Source organism: Plecotus auritus, assembly GCF_963455305.1.
Source record: "Plecotus auritus genome assembly, chromosome: 5".
Lineage (NCBI taxonomy): Eukaryota > Metazoa > Chordata > Mammalia > Chiroptera > Vespertilionidae > Plecotus > Plecotus auritus.
The window spans coordinates 84,835,252-84,854,952 of NC_137776.1; the positions used below are offsets into that span (position 1 = coordinate 84,835,252).

Sequence of the window (19,701 nt, forward strand, 5' to 3'; positions counted from 1 at the left end):
TCTCTGTACAATATCATGTCATTTGTGAATAATGACAGTTTTATTTCCTTCTTTCCAATTTGGATGCCTTTCATGTTTTCGTCTTGTCTGGTCATTGTGGCAAGGACTTCTAGTACTATGTTGAATTGAAGCATAGTAACCTGCACCTGGGGTAAAAACTGCTGTTTAAAATTTAACCCTGCTATTCTGGCTTCTGGAAACGTTTGCTTGCTTAAGCAATAGGGAAAAATAAGACTACTCCCCATTCCAAAGAGGCCATAAACTATGCCCTAAACAGAGTTGTCGGTGCTGGCGCAAGGCCAGGCCTTGAGATATGGTCTCACGGTCTGTTCCAGCAAACAGGACTTTTTCTCAGAAGGTCCAGAAGTCTCATTCCAAATTTGGGAGATAAAAAGCTGAAAAACATATACATTTGGGAATCTTTCACCATATTGGGCCCAGAATTTGAGAATCAAGATTTTCCTCTGGGTCTGCTAGCGCTAGTGAAACAGGACTCCAAATAAATTTGGCTTGTTGATTAAGGCGTCTTCTGATTTACAATATAACAAATAAAAGTGGACATCCCTATCTTGTTCCTGTTCTTAGAGGAAATTATTTTTTATTTTGCCCATTGAGTATGATGTTGGCTGTAGTTTATCATATATGGCCTTTATTATGTTGAGGTGTGCTTCCTCGATTGCCACTTTGTGAGAGTTTTTGTAAGAAATGGGTGTTGGATTTTGTCCAGTGCTTTCTCTGTGTCTATTGATATGATCATGTGATTTTTGTCTTTCCATTTGTTTATGTGATGTATCACATTGACTGATTTGCAAATATTGTACCAGCCCTGTATCCCTGTAACTAATTCCACTTGTCCTGGTGTGTGATCTTTTAAATATATTGCTGGATCCTATTTGCTAATATTTTGTTGAAGATTTTAGCATCTATATTCATCAATGATATTGGCCTATAATTTTTTTTCTTTATAATGTCTTTATCTGAAATATTTGGAATTAAGGTAATGCTACTCTCATAGAAAGAGCTTGGAAGTGTTCCTTCCTCTTGGATTTTTTTGGAATTGTATGAGAGGATAAGTGTTAGTTCTTTGAATGTTTGGTGAAACTTCTCTTTGAAGCCATCCAGACCCGGGCTTTTGTTTGCTGGGAGTTTTTTTTTATTACTGCTTCAATTTCATCAATTGTTCTCTGCCCTTTCAGGTCTTTTGATTCTTCCTGATTCAGTTTTGGAAGATTGTGTTTTTCTAGGAACTTGTCCATTTCATTCACACTGTCCAGCTTGTTGGCATATAGTTGCTCATAGTATTTTCTTACAATCCTTTGTATTTTTGTGGTACAGTTGTTCACCTCTTTCATTTCTGATGTTATTTATTTGGGTCCTCTCTTATTTTCTTGATGAGACTGGTTAAAGGTTCATCAGTCTTGTTTATCTTTTCAAAGAACTAGCTCTTGGTTTCATTAATCTTTTGTATTAGAAATTTATTTCCACTCTGATCTTTATTATTTCCTTCCTTCTTCTTACTCTGGAATTTACTTGTTGTTCTCTTTCTAAGTCTTTAAGTTGTGGGGTTATATAACTTATTAAAAGGTTTTCCTGTTCTTTGGGGTAGGCCTGTAGTGTTTTGAACTTCCCTCTCAGGACTGCTTTCACCATGTCCCATAGATATTGGGCTGTTTTGTGTTCATGTTCATTTGTTTTCAGGAAGTTTTTGATTTCTTGCTTGATCTCATTGGTAACCCATTCATTGTTTAATAACATACTATTTAGTCTCCATTTGTTTGAATGTTTTTGAGTGTTTTTACTGTAGTTGATTTCCAATTTCATGCCATTGTGATCCAAGAAGATACTTGATATGATTTTAGTCTTCTTGAACTTATAGTGATTGTGCCCTAACATGTGGTCTATTTTTGAGAATGTCCCATGCACACTTGAGAAGATATATTCTGTAGCTGTGGGATGAAATGTTCTGCCAATGTCAAATCCATTTGATCTAGTGTGTCATTTAGAGTCACTGTTTCATGGTTAATTTTTGTCTGGAACATCTATCCAGTGAAGTCAGTGGGGTGTTCAAGTCCCCTACTATGACTGTATTTCTGTCAATTTCTCCCTTAAAGTCTTCCAGAAGTTTTTTTTTTTTTTTTTAAATATATATTTAGTTGCTCCTATATTGGGTGCATATGTTTACCAGAGTTATATCCTCTTGTTGGAATGATCCCTTTAGAATTATAGAGTGACCTTTATTGTCTCTTATTAAAGCCTTCATTTGGAAGTCTATTTTATCAGATATGAGAATTGCTATCCCATTTTTTTTTTTCATTTCCTTTTGCATTGAAAATGTTTTTTCCATCCCCTCACTTTCATCCTCTGTGGGTCTTTTGTTCTGAGGTGGATCTTGTGGACAAAAGGGGCCACATGCTAACCTGACAAGCTCAGGGAAGGCCTGCATGGCAGTCTTGCAGACTCAGAGACCTACAGTAATCACAAAGGATGATCTGAAATTAAACTTTAACTAAACGCAGTTATGGTGGGCAGTTACATTCTAGGCCAGTATCTTCACTGACAAGGTCAACCTTTACCTTAACTGAGCCTATCTGTCTTTTTGCATCTATGATAACATACCCTTGAAGTGTCTGGGTAACTTGTAACTTCCCTTCCTTTTTATGGACCCCCTGGGGCACAACCAAATGTGCTGGGTGCCAGGACAGACACCACAGATTCCTTCATTATCATGTTAATTGTTCCTGCACCCACCTAAATATGTATCCATTATTTTACTTTTTATCCAATTCCAGGGGTTTCCCTGCTTTGCTTTCTCCTGCTTCTCTAATCTATCACCAGTGGATTTCATGTAACCTACCTACATCCCCTCCTTTGATTGCAATGTATAAATACAGATGTAACCCACCATTTCTCTGGAGCATTATCTCAATTCATTGAGGTTCTGCTTCCCGGCATATGTCGACAGTTTGGCTCAAATAAACTCACAAAAATTCTTTACATATTTCAATGGTTTTTTTATGTTAACAGTCTTTTGTAGATAGCATATATATGGGTCATGTTTTCTTATTCAGACAGCAACCTTATATCTTTTGATTAGAGCTTTTAATCCACTTACATTTAAGGTTATTATTGATAGGTGCTTATATATTGCTATTTTAACTTTTTTTTTTTTTCACCAATACTCCACTCCAGGGCAGATTCCCCAAGGGCTGATACTCACTGTCGGCCCCCTGAAAACTTCCTTGAGCACCTCTTTTAAAGATTACATTGAGAAAGGATGAGGTTAATTCATAAACCTGGTAAATACTCTTTGGTGAGATGGACTACTATTCTCCTAAATTATTCAGGGACACTATTTATTTATTTATTTATTTATTTATTTATATTGATTTCAGAGAGAAAGGGAGAAGGGAGAGATAGAAACATCAATGATGGAGAGAATCATTGATCGGCCACCTCCATGAGCCCACACCCATGCATGTAACTGGAATCGAACCTGAGACCCTTTAGTCCACAGGTCGATGCTCTATCCACTGAGCCAAACCAGCTAGGGCCATTTTAATTTTTATGCCTGTATTTCTATCTCTCTCTCTACTTCTTATTACAGTAGTTCCTTTAGCATTTCTTGCAATGCTGGTGATCAACTCCTTTAGCCTTTTTTTTTTTTTTTTGGTCTGGAAAACTCTTTATTTCACTATCTACTTTGAATGATAGCCTTGCTAGATATATTAGTCTTGGTTTCAGATCTTTGATTTTCTTTCCCTTGAATACTTCACACCATTACTTTCTGGCCGGTAGAGTTTTGATGAGAATCAGCTGACAGCTTTATGGTCACTCTTTTGTAGGTAACACATTTTTTTTCCATTGCTTTTATTTAAAAAACAACAACAAAACTTTATCATTGAAAATATTCCTCCATTGACCTCTTCTATCCTGCCTCTGCTCCCTGCTCCAGCCCTTCACCACCCTATTGCCTATGTACATGGGATATGCATATAAGCATAGAAGTTCTTTGGTTGATCTCTTTTATTGCTGTCTTTAAGGTTCTCTCTTTGCCTTTAATTTTTGGCATTTTAATTATGATGTGTCTGGGTGTGGCCCCTTTGCTTGGGATTCTCTTTGCCTCCTGAACTTGTTTGACATTGTCCTTCACCAGGTTAGGGAAGCTTTCTGCCATTATTTGTCCAAACAGGTTCTCTATCCCTTGCTCACTTTCTTCTTCTTCTGGTACTCCTATGATGTGGATATTGTTATATTTCATGGTTTCCCTTAAACTGTCTCCTGCTTTTTTTTATTTTTATTGTTTTTTTTTTGTGTGTGTGTGTGTTTTTTGTTCTCTGATTGAGCGATTTCCTTCCTACCCTGTCTTCTAATTCACTGATTTGATCCTTGGCTTCCTCTAATCTGCTGTTTATTCCTTCCAATGTATTCTTTATTTCTGCTATGTCATTCTTCATTTTTTTCATAATTTCTATGTCTTTTCTCAAGCTGTTGAGCATCCTTATAGTAATTACTCTGAACTCTGTATCTGATAAATGGCTTATCTCCATTTCATTTAGCTCTTCTTCTAGAGAACTTTCTTGTCCTTTCATTTGAGGTTTTTTATCTCCCCATTTTGGCTTCCTCTTTAAGTTTATTTTAATGTATTAGGTAGATCTGCTATTCCCCCCCTACCCAGTCTTTTCGGAGGTTCTCTGGTGCAGGCCAGTGCCTGACACTGTTTGTAACTGGCCCTGAGTACCCTGTTTGGAGCTATCAGAAACCGGCAGCTTTTGGCTCCCTCTGCTTGTGCTGGGTACATTTGGACAGGACCCAGATGCACAGCGAAGTCTGCTTTTCCTAGCCCCAGGTCCAGAAGCAGACCAGGCAAAAATTCAAAGCCTCCAGAGATCTTTGCCAGCAGGCTAATTGTTATTCTTAGTCTCTTAATGAGCCTCAGGCTGTAGAGCACAGTAAGGTATAAACTCCACAGGCTGGGGCAAGAATGTGTGGGATAAAAGCTGCCTGGGTGGTAAAGGTCTGCCTGAAAAAATGTCCTCTGCAGTATGGGGGAATGACTCAGCCCAGGAATCCATGCAGCTACCCACTGAGCTATATCCCCAGAGCCCCCAACCCTGAATTCTCCTCATACAGCTTGATCTACTCTGCCTGTACTCTGCCAGAGCCAAGGTGAGTGGCTGCACATGAAATATTGTGTGTTGGCCCTTTAAGTGGGTGCCTGCTTTTCCAGCCATCTCTCCCTGGCAGATAACAATTCCACTGCTTTTCACAGCCAGATGTTATGTGGGCACCTTTCTCAGTTCTGGTGTTCTGGGCTGGGGAGTCCAGCCTGGGTTTAGACCACAACTTCTCAGTGGAGGACTGCCCCCCACCCCCATCACAGCTCAGATATCTGAACTTCAGCTGTGGTCTGTGGGAGCCCCACCAGCTCTCTTGTGTCTCTGCACTTCCCACCAGTATCTATGTGGGCTCCACTTTATGTCCTTGGTTATAAGAATTCTTTCCAGTTAGTCTTCAGTTTGTTATTCAGGATGTTTTTTCTATATTTTAGTTATAATTCAAGTTTGGTCTTGGGAGAATTTCAGTGTGCTTTCCAATTAATCTGCCACCATCTTAGACTCCTCTCAAATGAGGTTGATTTCTTACTTCCTTCACTGTAAGCTTGGTATTTTGTTATCTTTCATTAGTCTGCTTTCCAGATTCCAAAATATTTTTGCTCTGGTCCCATCTCCTGTTCTTATTGTCTTCATGGTTCCATGCCATGTCATTTATCTTTTCATTTTAAATTTAGAGAGGTTTGATGAGGGTATTATGCAATGAATGTTTTTATTCCCCTCAAATTTCATATTTTGAACACTGAATCCTTAATGTAATGATATTTGGAGGTAGGCTTTTGTGAAATAATAACATTTAGATGAGGGCATTTTGGTGGGGCCCCCATTATGAACTTAGTCTTCCTATAAAAACAGATAGAGAGACCATGAGGACACAGCAAGGCGGTGGTCATGTGCAAGCTAGGAAGAGAGTTATCACTAGAAGCTGAATCTGCCAGAACATTGATCTTGGACTTCTCAGCCACCATAATGCTGACAAATAAATTTATGCTATTTAAGCCACCCAGTATGAACCTAAGAAATCAGATAGATTTCATTTTGTTCCATCTTCATCTCTGTGAATTCAAACTGGCAGCATGGGTGATTGGATTCATAGCTGCTATAGCAGCCCAAGCAGATTAGTAAAGCTTTTGGTACTGAAAAGTGAGGTGCTGCTGTAACAAATACCTAAACATGTGGAAGCGGATTTAGAACTGGACAATGAGTAGAGGCTGGAGGAATTTTGAGGTGCATGCTAGAAATATGGATGCTATCTCTCAGAGTTAAAGGATAGAAACATTGGACAATGGAGAAAAGAATATCTATGTTATAAAGAGGCAAATAACTCATCTGAACTTTATTCTAGTGTTTAGTAGAAGGTAAACATTGTGAGTGATGAAACTGGCTGTTTAACTAAAATATCTAAACGAAGTGTTGAAGAAGCAGTTTGGTTTCCCCTGACTGTTTATAATAAAATTTGAGAAGAGATAAATGAATTGAAGGTGGAATTGTTAAATAAAAAGGAATTAGAATTAAGATTTGGAAAGTTCTCAGTTTATACACATTGTAAAAATTTGTAACACTTGTTCTGAAAAGAACACTAAGGATGCAGCAGAGCAACCATTTGATAAGGAGACTGTTATGAGTGTGAGACATTAACCTATTCAGCAGAAACACTGTCAGTTTGAACTGAAGGGGATGACGATAGAACAAAGTGAAAGAAGGCTATCAGATTTCTTAGGTCAGTGATTCTCAACCTTTTAAATATCGCAACCCTTTAATACAGTTCCTCATGTTGTGGTGATCCCCAACCATAAAATTATTTTTGTTGCTACTTCATAACTGTAATTTTGCTACGGTTAATGAATCATAATGTAAATATCTGTGTTTTCCACTGGTCTTGGGCTCTACAGCAGCAGTTCTCAACCTGTGGGTCGCAACCCTCAGGTTGAGAACCGCTAGCAGGGTCGCCTAAGACCATCGGAAAACACAGATATTTACATTACAATTCATCACAGTAGCAAAATTACAGTTATGAAGTAGCAACAAAAATAATTTTATGGTTGGGGGTCACCACAACATGAGGAACTGTATTAAAGGGTCGCGGCATTAAAAAGGTTGAAAACCACTGTTAGATCCTATGGGACCAGAACATAGAGTTATTTTGCTGTGAACATGCCCAATTAATTCTTCAAGACAAGGAAAAACTGCTCCCAAAGGCAATTCAGAGAATATCAGAAATGACTCTTTGGTGTTAAAAGGGGAGAACATTGCCTTGTTTCAACATGACAGACAGTGGTTATCTGAAACCTTGGGTGCGATTCCCACTCAGCAGAGCCACAGAGGTGGGACCGTGGCCCTAATGTGCCTGATAGGCATATCATTGAATCAAATAGTGTTGTTCTCAAGCCTTAAGATCTACTAGTATTTGTCTTGCTAAATTTTGGACTTGCTTGGTACCCATCACCTATTTTTTCCTTCCAATTTCTCCCTTTCAGAATGGAAATCTCTATATTATGTTCATTTCACTGTTATGTTTTGGAAGCACATTACTTGTATGGTTTTACAGATTTACAGCTAAAAGGGAATTTTGCCTCAGGATGAATCAGACCTTGAGTCTCACCTGTATGAAATTTAGTTGACATTTAGATGAAACATTGGACTTTAGACTTTAGAATTGATGCTAGTTAAGACTTTGGGGCTGTTGGAATGGAATGAATATATTTTGCATGTGAAGACATGAGTTTTGGGGGCCCCAAAGCAGAATTTTCTAGACTAAATGTCTGTATCCCTGTTACATTCATATGTTGAGGCCCTAATCCTCAATGTGATGGTATTTGAAGGTGGTGCCTTTGGGAAATAATTGAGTTTAGTAGTGGCCATTACGTTGGGGTCTCATGGCAAGATTAGTGTTATTATAGGAAGAAAAAGAGAGACCAGATCTTTCCTTTCTCTCCACCATGTGTGGACACAGTGAGAAGGGGGATGACTGCAAGCCAGATAGAGAACCCACACCAGTAACTGAATCTTCTGTAACCTTAGTCTTGAACTATTCAGCTTCCATAACCATGAGAAATGAATTTTTGCTGTTAAATCACATATAGCAGGCCAAGCTGACTATAATAGAGGGTGTAAAATTAAATTTGTGTTTTTAATCCATCATCTTAACTTGGAGCTTTCTTTAGATCTCAATTTGGGGGGAGGCAGAAATTGGGTAAAGTCAAGATCATAAGATACTGTTGTTGAGAGGAGAAAGCTGAAGTGAAATTAGGGTAGGGTTTTTGGATAGTTTGAAGGAAGCATGATGACTCTCGGTGTCTTTCACGTTCCAGAAAAGAGTAGTGTGACTCATTGAAGGTAAACCCTGGCTGCTTTAGCATTTGGTTTGTTAGCTTTCCTGAGTCCAGGCAAAATTCAAAACATTTAGGAAACTGAGAAAGTCAGGATGTTTTCTGCTGTGAACTGACATGTACCAAGGAAGATTCCATTGCCATTTTTAAGAGAGAGTGGCTAAATTGAAAATGGGACTTGTTTGATGGGAGCCTTGAGCTGGATGTGAATGCTTAGGCATATAATCTTATAGCATATTTTAGTGCTATACTTGCAAAAAGAAAAAAAATATAAAGTACTGTACTTGCAGATGACCTTTTACTGAAGTAAATTGCATATATGGGGCAGTAAGTGCCACATTGAATAATGCTTCAGGGACATTAGGAGGAAAGTAACAGTTATTATTTGGTGCTAAGACCCCATTATTAACTTACAGGCTGCTTGCTGAGCAAGGAATCCAGGTTCAGCAACAGATGTCTCCTTATCAAGCTTTAAGAATTGATTCCAACTGGCAGAACTATGCTCAATAAGTTAAGGGGGAAAAGTAGAAAAAAAAAGGTATGAAAAGAAAAATGCTTGCACTAGGAAAATCTAAATGGTTACCTTTAAAAAATATTGATAAATGGTTCACATTTACAGAGAAATGGCAATCTTTGAAATGGAATGGGGTATCAGAGAATTCTAGGTTTTACCTGAGTTGGTCCATTTATAGTTTACTCTGTGATGCATCCTGAAGGTAATTTTTTTTTCCCAGAGGATTTCCCGTTTAGTTCATCTCATGTCTAGCTGCTAAAATGTGATATCACATTACCAAAATGAAGGGCAAAAGTCACATGATCATATCAAAATCACTTGAAAAATTCAGCATCTTTTCATTTTTAAACAGTGTATTGCTTTACTGGGGCAGGATTTGGAGGGGAGACACCATGGTGAGGAACAAAATCAATTAAAGGCATACAAACTCAGGAAGCAATAATGTTAAAATAGTAGCACACAAAATGGTTAACTGTAATCCCTTTCTTAAGAGGCAGAAAAACTTCAATTGCTATTGTAAAAACAAACAAACAAACAAACAAAAAAAACATCTGGATGAAGTAGAAATTGTTTTCAATAACATTGGTAGAGAATATGTTCTAGAAATTGGAGGTAACTGGATGTAACATCCTGGCAGCAATTTAATAGAACAGTCCCTGATGGTTAGGGTGAGGCCAACACCTAATGAGGACGAAAGCCCTGTCTGGGGGGAATTTTGGAGGATACCTGGAGAAATATTACACTGTGCATAAACCAAATTGAATTGTTGTCACAAGTGTTTAAAGTTTCATATAGTAAATTTTTTTTTCTACATGCACTTCAATTTCACAAGAGTCGCATAAACACAGAAGAGCATTCATGCAAGATATCTAACTCTTTGGTATGATAATGCACACAATTCAAAGTGATTACACTACATTACATCTAGGGCTTTCTGCAACTACAAGGTGATGGTTATGGAAAGCATGGCCCCCGGTATCAATTTCTAAAAAGCAGCCACCGCCTTCTTTTATGTGTGTTTCCTTTTTGTGTTTTTTCTTTCTTTTTCTTAATCAACTCTGCTGCTGTTTTTGCTTCTTAGCAAAACTGGTAAAAACAAAGTTGTAATAATTAAACATAGCACTCTGGCAATCAAGATGTTTAAAACTTTCAATCTTCTGGGTCAAAGAAAGCACTGTGGGACATTTAGAACTCTGGTTTACTAACAAGGTGGTCACACATTTTCCTGGCCGGAAGACTTCCACAACTTTCCTGCTCAGGACCTCAGAGGAGTTCTGACTTAGGTTTGTTTCAAAGTTAACGTAAGAAAATTCTGGTTCTGGAGTGATGTGAATAGTCCAATAAGTTCTATCCGATTTCATGCCACTTATTGAATATCCACAAGAACATTGTGGCATCAATGACAGAACCTGGTATCAGGTCACCAATTCCACTCTCACAAGTGACATCCTTTGCAGTACCACCATTTTTCATGTAGAACTGCTCCAAAACTGCTGGGTCATGCTCACTCATCAGAATTTCCAGGTTTGATCTGGCTGACTGATTACCCTGCTCTCTGGAAAATCTAAAGCATACAAGTACCAACAGTCAGAATTCATACGTCCCATACAATATGCTGCTCCATTTGAGAAAACGGCATTGAGAAACTCTATTTCTTCCTGGAAATTCCGGTGTGGGTACCCTTGGTGAGAAGCTTCATGAAATTCTTAGGAGAATCAAAGCGGCTTTGAAATGAGTCAAAGCTACTGTAATCCCTAGCAACTTTCAACAGGGGAACCAGTGCTTTCAGCAAGAGGGTGATACCACATGTTTTCAAGAGGAAACGTCTCCTGGAGACAAACTTGCTACTCTCACTGAGTCCACAAGCTTCCTGCTTGTCAGTTTTGTCACACTTATGATTGAACATTGCACATTCTTCAAAAGTATGTCCCACTCGGATCTCGGGGTGGTGCGAAGATCCCCAGATCCTTGACTTGCCTCGGCTTGCTGCTTGGAGAACCAAACTTCCAGTAGCTTCTCCGTCCCTTTGAAAAAAAATGTGCAGCTTCCATCACCGTGAGGCGAACGAACAACCAACAACTGCAGAAAATCAACTAAATTAAATCTCTTCTCCCGCCGCTGCTGAGGATTGTTCCAGCTGTTTCAGGTTCCTTTTTTTCTTTTGGGCTACAATTTTATATTAACTTTTTTTTTTTTTTTTTAGGAATTAATAAAATTTTCCCGGCTTTTTTTTTTTTTTTTTTTTTTTTTTGTGAGCTCAGAGTTGAACGTGAGCCTGTTGGAAATAGTCAGATATAGTTTAGTTTCTTGTAGTCCACTGTTTCCACGTTAGAGAGCAGAGTGAGCGCTAGCTAATGTTACCAGCCATACTGTGGAAGCCAAATTCAACATCTTTTAATGATAAAATCCCTAATAAACTGGACACAGAAAGAGTGTACTACAAAGCCTTTATCTAAGAAATCCAGAGCTAATATTATGCTCAGCAACAAAACTCTAAAAGTTTTTTTCTCTAAGATCGGAAACAAGACAAGGATGCCCACTTTCAACACTTTTATTCAACATAGCAGTGGACATCTTAGCCAGAGCAGTTAGGCAAGAAAAAAGAAAAAAAAGAAAAAGAAGAAGGCATCCAAATCAGACAAGAGGAAGTAAAATTACCTCTACTTTTAGATAAAATGACATTATATATAAAATTTCTAAAGACTACACCCCCCAAAAAAACTGTTAAAAAAATAAAAAAATTTCAGTAAAGTTGCAGGATACAAAATCATTATATAAAAATCAGTTGCTTTTTAATTTTTTAAAAATAATTCTTTATTGTTGAAAGTATTACATATGTCCCCTTTTAAACCCCATTGACCCCTCCCTGCACCCCTCCCAACCCTCACCCCTGAAAAGATAAGGTAATCTTGAGAAAGAAGAACTAAGTTGACAGCAGTACACATCCTGATTTAAAACTATATTACAAAGCTATAGTAATCGAAGTAGTATGGTTTTGGTATAAAACCATGGATTATACATATAGTATGCATACAAGGTCTTTGGTTGATTACCTCTCACGCACCCACCCTCCCCTCCTTCCCTCTGAGATTCTGCACTCTGTTTCATGCTTCCATGTCTCTAGATCCACTCCATTCATCTGTTTATTTTGTTACTTAGATTCCACATATGAGTGCGGTCATGTGATACTTGTCTTTCTCTGACTGGCTTATTTCACTTAGCATGATACTCTCCAGATCCCTCCATGCTGTCTCAAAGGGTAAGAGGTTCTTCTCAGTTGCATTTTAATACACTACCAATGAACTATTGGAAGGAGAAATTAAGAAAAATATCTCATTTACCATGACATCAAATATAAGAAAATACTTGAAATAAATTTAAAGAAGGAGGCCAAAATTCTGTACACTGAAATCTGAAAAACAGTGATGAAAGAAATTAAAGAAGGCAAGAATAAGTGGAAAAATATCTTATATTCATGGGTTGAAAGAATTAATATTGTTAAAATGCCCATACTACCCAAAGCAATCTACAGACTCAATGCAATCCCTATCAAAACTCCAATGGCATTTTTCACAGAAATAGAAAAAAATCCTAAAATTGATATGGAGACACACACACACACACGCACACACACACACACACACACCTCTGAATAGATAAAGCAATCTTGAGAAAGAAGAACAAAGCTGACAGCATTACACTTCCTGATTTCAAACTATATTACAAAGCTATAGTAATAGAAATAGTATGGTTTTGGTATAAAAACAGACAGGTTAATGGAACCAAACAGAAAGCTCAGAATAAATCCATATATATGTGGTCAATTTAAATATTTTATATATATTTAATATATAAAAAATATATATTAAAGAGTTATATATATATATTAAAGAGTTAAAGAGCCAGGGTGTAATGACCGATCACAACCAAAGGCTTACCATCCAGAAGTCAGCTGGGTTGCCATGGCAACCCAGCACTGACTACTGCGGCTGCAGGCCCCCTGACCCAGCAGTGACTGCAGAGGGGGCTTTGAATCAGGCCCAGAAAGGGACCTGAAGAGAGTAGCAGGGGCTGATCTGTAGCGTCTGAGGCAGCTTTTGATCAGCACTTGCCTCTCTCTTTCCCTCTGAGCCTGGTGAGCAGCCCTGTGTCCATTTCTCTCCAGGCTTCCACCAGGGCTGCTGATCAGCCCTGCCTTTCTGATCAGGCCCTGTTGATAGGCCCAGAGACTCTGACTGGCATAGAAACTGGCCAATCAGAACCAAATCTGGGTCAACTGTGAGGAGGCAGTGGCTGCCTAGGAGACAGAGCTTTTGATGCTGACTGGCATAGAAACTGACCAATTAGAACCAAATCTGGGTCAACTGTGAAGAGCCAATAGCTGCCTAGAAGGTGGAGCTTTTGACACTGATTGGCATAGAAACTGACCAATTAGAACCAAATTGGACAGCAGAGGAGGGCAGTTGGGGGTGAGATCAGGCCAACAGGGGAGGGTAGTTGGGGGCAACCAGGCCGGCAAGGGGAGAGCAGTTAGGGACGAGATTAGGCTGGCAGGGGAGGGCAGTTGGGGGCAAGATCAGACCAGCAGGGGAGGGCCGTTGGGGGCAACCAGGCTGGTAGGGGAGGGCAGTTGGGGGCAAGATCAGGCCGGTAGGGGAAGGCAGTTGGGGGCGAGATCAGACCAGCAGGAGAGGGCAGTTGGGGGCGATATCAGGCCGGCAAGGGAGGGCAGTGAGGGGTGATCAGGCAGGCAGAGGCAGTTAAGGGCAATCAGGCAGGCAGGCAGGCAGGTGAGCGGTTAGGAGCCAGTGGTCCCAGATTGGGAGAGGGATGTCCGATTGCCGGTTTAGGCCCAATTCGATCAGTCCTAAACCGGCAGTGGGACATCCCCCAAGGGGTCCCCGTTTGGAGAGGGTGCAGGCTGGGCTGAGGGAACCTCCCCTTCTGTGCACAAATTTTGTGCACTGGGCCACTAGTATATATATATAATTGATTTCAGAGAGGAAAGGAGAGGGAGAGAGAGATAGAAAGACCAATGATGAAAGAGAATCCTGCAATCCCCACACCCCACACATTGGATGGAGCCTGCAACTTCCTGGTTCATAGGTTGACAACCACTGAGCCATGCCAGCTGGGCTGGTCAATTTTTGACAAAGGAACCAAGGATATACAATTGGGAAAGTACAGTATCTTCAACAAATAGTGTTGGGAAAAGGTGATAACCACATGCCAAAGGATAAAATTTGATCCATATCTTATACCATATGCAAAAATAAACTTCAAATGGACTAAAGTCTTAAATGTAAGACCCGAAACCATAAAATTCGTAGGGGACAAAAGCCCTTATTAGGATCTGCATTCCTTGACATTGGTCTTGGTGATGATTTTTGGATTTGACATCAAAAGCGAAGGCAGCGAAAGCAAAATAAACTAGTACAGCTACATCAACCTAAAAAAGGTTCTACAAAGGTTCTTTATCAACAAAATGAAAGGCAACCTATGAAATGGGAGAAAATATTTAAAAACTAAATATTCAGTAATGGGTCAATATCCCAAATGTACAAAAAATTCATATAACTAAATAGCAATCAAAACAAAACAAAACAAACTGATTTTAAAATGGGAAGAGACATTTCTCCAAAGAAGACATACAAATGACCAACAGGTATATGAAAAGATGTTGAGTATTACTAGTAATCACAGAAATGCAAATTAAAATCACAATGAGATGTCATCTCACATCTGTTAGGATGTCTATCATCAAAAAGAAAAGAGAAAAAAAAATGCTGGTGAGAATGTGGAAAAAGGGAACACTTGTTGACTGCTGATGAAGATTTAACCTGGTATAGCTTCTATGAAAAACAATATGGAGGGCCTCAATTAATTAAAAATGAGATTACCATATTTCTCAGCAATCCCACTTCTGGGTATATACCCCCAAAAAACAAAAGCATTATCTTGAAGGTATAGCTAAACTCCCATGTTCATAGCAGCATTATTTATAGTAGCCAAGGTGTGGAAAAAACCTGTATCTATCAACAAATCAATGGGAAAAAAAAAACAGTGTCCATCAACAAATGAATGGATTAATATATAATATATTATATATAATACACAATTATATGTACATATAACATATTAACATATAATCCTATCTAATAAAATAGTAATATGCAAATTGACCATATCTCTGCTACACCTACAAGCCACGCCCACCAGCCAATCAGGAGCGAGTATGCAAATTAACCAACCAAGATGGCTGCGGCCATGGAGAGAGCAGGAGGCTTGGATTTCCCTGGCAATGGAAGAAGTCAAGCTTTCTGCCCGCCCTGGCCTGCCCTGGCCTCCGCTCAAGGTTACAAAGTTTCAATTATAGAAGATAAATAAATCCCAGATCCCAGGGCCTCTGCTTGGGTCACCAGGGGGCGTGGCTGGCCTGAAAACCACCACAGGCCCCACGCCCAGGCCACCCCATGCCCCAAGGGAACCCCCACCCTGATCCAGAACACCCTTTAGGGCAAACCAGCTGGCCTCCACCCGTGCACCAGGACTCTATCCTATCTAATAAAAAGGTAATATGCAAATTGATTGTCACTCCAACACAAAAGATGGCTTCCCCCATGTGGACACAAGATGGCCGCCACAAGATTGCCAGCAGGGGAGGGCAGTTGGGAGGGACCAGGCCTGCAAGGGAGGGCAGTTGGGGGCAATCAAGCCTGCAGGGGAGGGCAGTTAGGAGTGACCAGGCTGGCAGAGGAGGGAAGTTGGGGGTGACCGGGCCTGTAGGGAAGGGCAGTTGGGGGGGACCCAAGCCTGCAGGGGAGATCAGTTGGGGGGTACCAGGCCTTCAGGGGAGGGCAGTTAGGGGTGACCAGGCTGGCAGGGAAGGGAAGTTAAGGGCAATCAGGCTGGCAGGGGAGAAGTTAGGCATCAATCAGGCTGGCAGGGGAGTGGTTAGGGGGTGATCAGGCTGGCAGGCAGAAGCAGTTAGGGGCAATCAGGAAGGCAGGCTGGCAAGCAGTTGGGAGCCAGCAGTCCTGGATTGTGAGAGGGATGTATGACTGCCCGTTTAGGCCTGATCCTATCGGACATCCCAAGAGAGGTCCCAGATTGGAAAGAGTGCAGGCTGGGCTGAGGGACACACCCCCCGTGCACAAATTTCATGCACCGGGCCTCTAGTAATATATAATTGAATATTATTCAGCCTTTAAAAAGAAGAAAATTCTCCCATTGTGACAATGTGGATGAAGCTGGATGGCATTATGCTAAATAAAATAAGTCAGAGAGAAAAAGACAAATGCTGCATGTATCACATATATGAAATGTAAAAAAAAAAATAGTTGAACTCATAGAAGCAGAGAATAGAATGGTGGTTTCCAGGGACTCGGAGGTGGGGAAAACAGGAAGAGATTATTAAATGGCTACAAAATTTACTTATAAGATAAATAAAGTCTAAGAATATAATATGTAACATGGTGGTAACTATAGTCACCATATTGTATTATTTAATTGAAATTTGCTAAGAGAGTAAAACTTAAGTGTTCTCACCAAAATATAAAAAAGGTAAATATGTTTGGTGATGAACATGTTAATTAACTTAATGGTGGGAAAACTTTCACAATGTATACGTATATCAAATCACGCTATTGCACACTTTAATATCTTACATTTTTATTTGTCAAGTATAACTCAATAGAAATGAAAAAAAAAACAAAACAAAAACACACCCTCATCCAAAACAAAAAATCCTCAAACAAACAAACAAACAAAAATGTGTGTGATGACAGGGTTTGGCCTTCAGGTGTAATTTACTTACCACCTCTCTAGCCTCCTGATGTAGTTTCACCAGTGACGAACCTGAGCCCCACGTTCTCCATGAGACCAACCTCAACGCATCTTCCTTTCAGTGTCTGAAGATGCCAAGATTGCCACCTCATAGTCTCTATGGTTACCACTCAGAGTTAGCCTGCCTAGAGTATGCTTCCATCTCTCATTTTAAGGTTTGTTCTTTCTCAATTTCTTGGTTTCGTGTCAGAAGCTGAAACTGGAACTGAGATGGTTTTTGTTTGTTTTCTCCCATTCTCTTCACCACATCACGTTGCTTAGACATGTCAAGATGAATCAAATCAAAGGAAATTTAAGAGCTCCAATCATGGTTCCAAGCCCATTGTTCGTTTTTTTCTTTAGTTCAGTTCAGCATTCTTTCCTCACTTACATCAGACTGAAAAACACAGAAATTGAGTCTCATAGTAATTTCTAAGGTCTGACCCAGAGATCAAGTCAGGGATGCAGGTAGAGAAAAATTCAGGTGAAATTCTCTCTTCCCTTTATTCTATTTCAATTAAACAAAACAACAACAAAATAAAAAGGAAATGCACAAGAAACCCCTTACCACATCTACTTTTAAAATAATGCTTTCTTCTGTGCTTCATTCTGTCACTTGAGAGAGAGGACATTTGAATTAATGGATCATTATCAACCAGTACTAATGATCACGGCTGCATTTAGCTAAATTTGGGTTCTTTAAGATTCTGAGGTTCTAATAAAATATTTAGGCTTATATTTCTCTGTCTTGGTTCTCACCTTCTTATGTGACACCTTGATATTTGAATTCAAGCAGTGGCAAAATGTTATGTTTGCTGGGTGAGACATTCTACGGGAGTGGTTAACACTGGAGAAACTTGTCTTTACATTCTTTCTTTTAGAAAGCTCTCCAGGAGACCCTACAGAAAGTAAATTTAAATAAAGACATACACACCCACAACATTTAAAAACATAAAGTATAGGCATCTGAAAGTCAAAATGATTTGTTGATCATTTTTAGCTATTAGATAAAACATGAATGTAAAATTAGCAAATTAAATTAGATTGATACCTCATCTAGTAAGTAACATAGTATTAATAGCTTAGGTAGGTACATCAATTATTTTTACACTCCAGATGACTAGTTCTTGTTTATAAGGCAGCCTTTAAGGGAAGGAAATACGGAGCTATTCATTACCAACAGGCAGAGATTCTGTGACTTTTTAAGTACTGAATGAAGTCTAAGAGCCAATTTAACATCTGATCGGGAGAGTTTCTGGTCATAATTAAATTCACGGAAACAAGGTGTGCTCTACAAGAAGGACGATAGCCTGCTATAATAATAGAATGAGGCATAGAAATCCCTCCTCTGACTTCCTCCTGGGTGTTTTCTATCAAAACTCCCACCTGCTGCCTCACTTTTTATCACATCATTACTCAGAAAAGTGATTGGAGTGTGACTTGAAGTGAAGCCTTTTGAATTTTCATTAAAAGAAAAAAAATTGGTATGAAAGAGGAAAAAATCATTACACTGTAATGTCAGTAATACCTCACTTAGTTTTTCCTTACTTGAAAAGGATCTGAGTAATTTGGGAGAAATGGACAGACTGTGTCATACTGCGATTTCAATATTAAATTATATCGTGTTGAAACCACAAGGAATTGCCATTTTTGACAGTCAAATAGAGTAGAACACCACCAATTTTGTATAGTTCAACTTAATAATGAGAAGTTATTCTTTGCTTTTTAAATGTGTCAGACATTCTGCTATGCAAAATCCATATTTTCTACTAATTCTCATAATAATCATATGAGTAGTGGCAGTAGATCTCCATCAGTCCCCCCCACACACCTTTTCCAAAGGCACCTCAAATGGACCTCATGAGGCAAATGAAATCTCAATATCAATACCCTGTGTCATTGTCCCCCCCTCCCCTCAGCTGCATTTCCAACCACAATGCCTCTCCTAAGCTCTCCTTTGTAGAAACTTTTGGAATCATACTACTTAAAATAAAGGCACTGTTATCATAATACATACTAATGGAAGCTCAGGAACTTGAGGAAAGAAGAAAGTTGGCATAACTGAGGCGGGATTTGAACCTAGGTTATTTTGACTTAAAATGCTGAGCTCCTTCACTGTTGTCATAGCATTCCTATGTTTTACATCTCAGTTGCCTGACATAAAGCATTATGAAGGTGACCTGACCTATCTGGAACAAATTGCTTGAATTTAGTTTGTTCATGTAGTCAGTTGGATGGATAGACATGGTGGTTCTGTCCTTGTCATCATGTGATGTCAAAGACAAAAGAGACCTCAGGAACTAACTAAAACAAGTGGTTCTCAAATGTTAGTACGCCTCTGTCACTGAGGGAATTTGCTATAAGTGAGGTATTCTGGGTCCTTTTCCCAGAGATTATGAACCAAGTCTGGAATGGATCCTGAAAGGCTCACTCTTCAATAAACACTTCAGGTGTGGCAGGTGAGAAATGAATAGAAAAAATTACCTATTTGAATTGCCTTGTTTTATAGATGAAGAAAGGGAAACCACTCCAGAGATATGAAGCTATTGCACTTTCTTCTCTGCCAGTAACATTGATACCAAGACTAGAATCTGAGTATTTGGTCTCCCAAGCAAGTCAATGATTCCTCTGTTTTTTGATGTCCACTTTGGTTATCAATCTTTGGTTTATTAGTCTATTTGATGGGCATCTATTGTTAAGCCACAGATCCCAGAAATACATACATACAGAGAAGCATTACTATAAATTAAATAAATAACATATCACACACATGCAGTATTTACCAATCATATATAATAAAAGGCTAATATGCAAATCAACCAAATGGCAGAACAACCAGTCGCTATTACATGCATTGACCACCAGGGGGCAGATGCTCAATGCAAGAGCTATCCCCTGGTAGTCAGTGCGCTCCCACAGGAGG

At 39.3% G+C, this 19,701-nt stretch overlaps 1 pseudogene across 1 annotated transcript; it reads right to left on the reverse strand.

The window, feature by feature from the left end:
* Positions 1-10,006: 10,006 nt before the first annotated feature.
* LOC308248142 (S-adenosylmethionine decarboxylase proenzyme 1-like) lies at positions 10,007-11,005 on the reverse strand (annotated as a pseudogene). Its single transcript has one exon. The product of its transcript is annotated as an S-adenosylmethionine decarboxylase proenzyme 1-like (transcript).
* Between the last annotated feature and the right edge of the window lie 8,696 nt (positions 11,006-19,701).